Here is a 6,632-nt window from a genome sequence, read left to right on the forward strand (position 1 = left end):
GATGCGCATCTCCGTCCAAAACGACGGAACGTTAAACTTCACCAATGTCACCATCCAGGACACGGGAACCTACACTTGCATCATAAGCAACATGCTAGGCAACATTTCGGCCTCCGCTGTCCTCAATGTGACATCCGTCGACAACAGCGGCTTTAGTTACTTCACTACGGTCACTGTAGAGACAATTGAAACCGTTATCGATGGGGAGAGCAGGACACCGGTGCAGCCATCTTTTGGCTGGGCGTCCTCATCGACCACAAGGGGAACACCTATTGCCACCGAGAGAGCGTACACCATTCCCGTGACTGACATAGACATCGATGGTGCTCTCAATGGTTTGGAGGAGGTGATGAAAACCACCAAGATCATCATCGGCTGCTTTGTGGCCATCACGCTCATGGCGGCCGTCATGCTCATAATATTCTACAAGATGCGCAAGCAGCACCACCAGCAGGATCACGATGGGCCGACCCGCACCATCGAGATCATCAACGTACACGAGGAGCTGACGAGGGTTCCAGCCTTGGAGAGTCACCTGACTCTCCCGCCCCTGGAGCATGAGCATTACAACCACTATAACTCCTACAAGACTTCTTATAACCATGTGTCTGCTCTCAGCTCGCTGCATAGTTCAGTGCATGAACCTTTACTAATCCAAGCCAGCTCAAAGGATAACGTGCAGGAGACGCAAATTTGACCATGTCGAACAAACCGAACTGTACTAATGCTGTTTAAATTTTGGTTTGGACATGCTGTTATAATGAAGATGACAGTGTGCATTAAGACATTCAGCAATGTCAGTGAGAGCCAGGGTGTATAATTATTTTAACAAGTGTCTTTACAAATCTTATTTATTTAAAGATATGTGAAGTGACTGAATCATGAAATCACAAGTCAAAAAGGTTAACATCTTCTTTTTTCTTTTTGAGAACTGGGGGAATGAATGGTTTACTTTCATGTGTTGGTAGAATTAAGGTCAGCTGCGATGGTTATTAGAGCAATTAGACAAGAGTTGAGTTTTTGTTTTTTAGTTGTGGCATATTACATCCCTTTGCACCAATGTGTTTTCGTTTTTTGAGACACTGGAAACAAAAACTGGCCACTGAAAACGGCAGACTTTAAATCGCATGGAGCACTTAGATATGAATGGTGGGCCTGATGGATGCGGTGACTCTAGGGAGGTGTATAAATGGTTACATTTCCCCATGAAAAATCATGTTACTGAACAAAAAAGGGAAAGCTTTCATTGTCAAGGCCTGGATTATTCTGCAAATGCAGCTTGAGGGATAGGACATATTTCTAGTATTTATAGAAGCCAGTGTTCGGAGCACACAACAATTAACTTCAATTCAGAAAATAGGTTTGCATAATTGCCTTGAATTACAGCCCTTAAGTCAAGATAGTGTCTAAAATGTGGCACTGGAAATTCAGGATTTAAGGTTCAGCATTTTTTTCACAAAATATATTTATAACTGTAAATGCCAACAACCTATGAATATAAATATGAATTATATACATCGTTGAACATCAGGCTAGTACAATTATAGCCCCAATACCACATGTGTGTGGGATATAATAGTATGTTAACCAAATGCAAGATATGAAATAACCCTGAGTGGCTGAGGACAAGGGAATATGATTTCGAAGATCGTTTGCTGTGCACGTTTCAGACAAAAATGGCTGAGGAAATAAATAATGAAATAAAAAATAGCCTGCTAATGTCACTATGGAAACCACGACCTACTGAAAATAAAAAAACACTGAACACAATCAGAGTGCAGCCCAGTGCTTAAAACATGTATTGTTTATTTGAGAATTGCATTATTTTCAATAGAGCTGATTTGTAAACCACTGGTTTTTACTGTGTATGTGTGCTTTTATATTTTTGTGTTGTATCTGCCATATACCATGAGTTATTATTTTACCATTGTCTATAGAATTTTACCTTCTGTCGTCTATTTTGAAATCACTTTTTTCTAGAATGGAATGCTTTGAATGGCAACTGCATACGTCACCTAACATGAGTGCGAATGTGTCGTGTGTCCATACGTGCAAAGGGTTGTGTGTTTGTACGCTCTGCCATGAAACTCTGTTTTTCATCAGCATGTGTATTGCTTTCTCAAAATGTTTCTCAGCATAAAAGCTGATGTGTGATGTCTCTCTCCCCCTTTTAATCATTTTGGACGGCATGATGAGAAGATGTGATACTGGTCTCACCAGTCAACTGCTGAAGTAAACCTAATAGGTTCATTTGTCAAAGGCATCAGAATGGTACATGAAGTATATACCTCTAATTCATCACATGAGCTGACAAGTTTCATTTTAAATAGATGTGTTTGCCAGCAGGGAATTCATCACACAACATTGTGTATGTAAGGTTTTAATCTCACATTTTAGCAGTGAATTAACAGAATCATCTACTGAATGTGACAAGAAAACATATTTCATCTTACATGATTCTTTTTGTATTTAATTTTACGTTTTCATTTTTTGGTGGCCCCAGATGTTTACTTTTACCCTCATTGCCATTCATATATGGAAGATGAATTATTATCACATGTTAAGCATTTCATAAATGATAAACTGTTGCTTCCCAGCATATGTGTTTTTTAATTCATTAATTTTTGTATTCAATTAAAAAAATGTTCCTACTATTTTTATTGTACATAACAGGTGGGATAAATTGGGACACTAGAAAAAAAACAGCATTGTGCTGTTGAAAAAAAGATGACAATGTCTCTGTTTTCAGAGGGTCTGTATATGAATGCTAGCTTGCTCCTATCTGCTTCAGTGTTCCTGAGCACTGCATCAGTTACAGAAGCTACTTTGACTAGATCATTGATACCTACATGGCCTACATAGAAAATCTGTGGTGTTGGACTAAGCGGATTCTCTTTTGTTTTCTTCTTGTGATTTGTTTGTTATTGGTAACTCATTTTAGATTTCTATGCTGAACTGAAGTGATTTTTTGGGCAAGAGAATGTCTCTTTATTGACATATTTCTACAAGAACTGTTATTGAAAAATAACCAATAATATTTCTGTCAAACTACACATTTGCTGATCAATTCATAATGCTACTGTATGGGGATACAGCTAACTAAGCGTTAACCATGAAAAAATATATAAAATACCAGAGATTGTAGTTCATACGGTACATGCTGTAAATGTAAATAAAATGTTTTTTTCTATAGTGTGAAGTGTTGGGACTTGTAAACTGTGCTTTTCAGTATTTCATATTATTTGCTTTGGGTTAATAACAGCTGGAGAATCACACTTCGAACAGCCATACCATAGAATGCCATTAGGTCTCTAGAGTAGATGTTAACCTCATCTAAGCCGTGAACTATTTTAAACACTACAAAATAAGCTGTTTCTCAAGCGTAATAATATGTTACATAAATAGAAATACTGTATTTCTGACTTGTGGCCCAAGCCTTGATTGGTAGTGAGATGTACTGTAAAACAGGACCTATGCATAAGCTCTAACTATATGTGATGTTTTCAAGATTTTTTTTTTCATCTCACACCAATTAGTACTAATCAGTGCTAATGTTGTTGTGTTAAACAGGTGTCGAGTTTTCTTAAATAACTTTCAAACTAGTAAACGAGTTGATGCACAGGATGACCCTGTCTGTTTGAGAAAGCAGAGACTAAAGCAGAGACAGTCCACCTGTACAGTACATATATGCATGGAAGAAATCTTAAGCACATCATATGATACTGTTGTTGTCAGATTTGATTCCTGGTTTGAAATATGTTACTATTTAAACAAACTTTCAACAAACTGTTGAAGAGATTTCTGTCTCTCCCCATTCAAGTAAATATGAGCTGTACTTGCGAAGCTGGAAATAGCTGCCTGTGGGCGTTAAGAATATGGCCGCCAAGTGAACGGACTTGTTATAACTTTGGAGAAAGCCACATGATCATGATTTCCTCTGTGAATCAGACTATTTAAATCGTGCAATCACAAATATAAGTCTTCCACAATAGCTGACATCTGGTCACCTATAAATGCATTTTCATTTAAAAAGTAGACACACAGGTTTAGAAATTAGTAGCTAGTAGTACAGTATGTGGGTGGGATGTCAAAGATGTTGATAATGAAATGTTAGCATATGTCTGTGGTAAAGATTTGTGTTCTGTGGAATCTAAAACAGGATGAAGGCAGGGTGTCCTGTGGAATACCAAGTAAGTTATGTTTCAGAAAAACACTTAAAGGGATACTCTATAGCCAAAAATGAAAATTCTCTCATTTACTCACCCTCAAGAAGGGAATGACTTTCCCATATGAATCCATATGACCCCAGTTGATGAATCAATGTCTTCTGAAGCTAAATGAACTCGTCTAGGACAGTTGGCCAGAAATGATGGTTAATAGTTTAAAAAAAAAGTAATAAATGTGGTATTAGGTAGTTATATTAGTAATATTAGTTGGTTAGTATTTTTCTTACACACCTCTTGTCATTTTGCTTCAGAGGACATTGATTCATCAACTAGGCTTGTATGGATTGTGTTAAATTTTGTGTGATTTTTGAAAAATCAGTTTTGGCGGTCACATACACTTAAATGGATTCAAAAAGATGGATTAATTTTCTAAAAACCTTATATACATATGGGATGGCATTAGGGTCAGTACAATAGAAGAAAATTTTCATTTCTGGGAGAACAATCCCTTTCAAGTTACACACCCATCAAAACATTTGCCCTTGTAAAAAATATATATATATATATTTAAAATACATTTATTTCATACTAAGTATAGTTCAAATATATTACCATATTTACTGACATATCGCTCAAGACTTACTGATATAAAAAATTATAATTAACTTAAATAATTTAACTTTATTTGGAGTGCTACTTGTGCACAATGCACATTTCTTATTACATTAAGCCTGTGTTTTAAGGTCACTTGATGAGGATTGTATGAACTTTGAATAATAGTCCATAATGCAAGATATTCAAAGTGTACCTGAAGTATACTTTCACTAGTTCCAATTTAGCACAATCAAATATACTAAGTATATCTTTAGCTGGACTTCTGCACAATTAAAGTGCATTAAGTACAAAATTAGTTGTTCCAATTTATCAGACTTTAAGTATACCATTTCAGTATACCAAAAGTACAATTGCAGGGTATTTTTGTTAAGTACGTAAGTATGAAAATGTATGTTTAGTATAATTAGCATTAAATAAAAGCATTTCAAATACATTTTAGTATATTTTCACTATTTTCACTAGGGTGTACACACAATAATATATATCTTAGGTTGTTGCTTATATGCATACAGGATTCATTTTAAAACCAATGATTTTTTTTTGTAACACCCCTGGATCCACAACCCCATTTAGATATCGTTTGCATTAATTCATGTAAATGAGGAAGCCTGCATGAAGCAAAGCCACAGGTTCACACTGAACACTATATAGCACCGACATCAAACTGAGAGACGAGTGACCCCTAGACTTCCAGAGGCATATTTTGGTTTAAGCTGAGCTTGATTTTACAGCACCTTCTGTTGAGTTATGAGCCACTTGACCTCTAATCCATAGGGTTTAGACTGAGGTCTTCACAGCGCTTGAAACTTGTGAATTGAATTTATAGTTGCCCTGCATTGTCTCGTTCCCCACGTGATTAATTGCGCAGGGCCTCCTGACAGACGGAAGTACACCAGTTAATTAATTTTGCAGGGACAACACCATTAGCCGCACAGGAAGAGGACGGGTGTGCGCTGGAATAGAATACAGGTGCAGTCTGTGTGTCTGCCTATCCCAGCCCACAGCGCCGCCTGTAATAATTAATCTCTTTAGTGATTCACACAAGCTGTCGGCAGAACCTCGTCACATTTACAGGTAGCAGTATCTCCCATTACTGCAATTACTCTGATATGGAAGGGATCAATTACAACAACATATCATTTGAGCGCTGACTGGTTCCTCTACAAAGAAACCGTGCAGACTTTGGAATCTTTATCTTTTAAATAGTGCTGATATAGTTATCTGCGGTTATGATCTATTTTGGTGGATTGGCAGCGAAGAGGCGATGAAATACGGAAAGCTATGCCTCTGCCAGGAAGTCCACTTACTCCTCCCTCAGCAGAAACTTTTAGGCATCACATCAATTCATCTTCATCTCATATTTTTAGGCTGCTGGAGGAGAAGACATAAATAGAGGAATCTGACCAAAACTAATTACGAATGTAAAATAAAATATTTTCATATAAGTGGTAATATACAGTCATTAACACAAAACACTGACAATGAGATCAGGACTCACACTTAGCTTAGTGCACGGTTATTGACCAAACAAACAAATAAATAGTGAAATTTTTATAATTTTGCCTTTATGTGTATTACCACAAAGAAACAGTTCTCCCAAAAATGGAAATTTGCTGAAAATGTACTCACCCTCAGGCCATCCAACACATGTTTGTTTCTTCATACAGATTTGGAGAAATTGACCATTACATCACTTGCTCGCAAATGGATCCCCTGCAGTGAATGGGTGCCATCAGAATGAAAGTCCTGATAGAAACCTCAAAATAAACCATTAGTAATCCACACAACACCAGTCCATCAGGTAACGTCTTGTGAATTAAAAAGCTGTGGGTAAGAAACAAATCCATCATC

This window comes from Sinocyclocheilus grahami, unplaced genomic scaffold, assembly GCF_001515645.1.
Source record: "Sinocyclocheilus grahami isolate Dianchi unplaced genomic scaffold, SAMN03320097.WGS_v1.1 scaffold219.1, whole genome shotgun sequence".
NCBI lineage: Eukaryota > Metazoa > Chordata > Actinopteri > Cypriniformes > Cyprinidae > Sinocyclocheilus > Sinocyclocheilus grahami.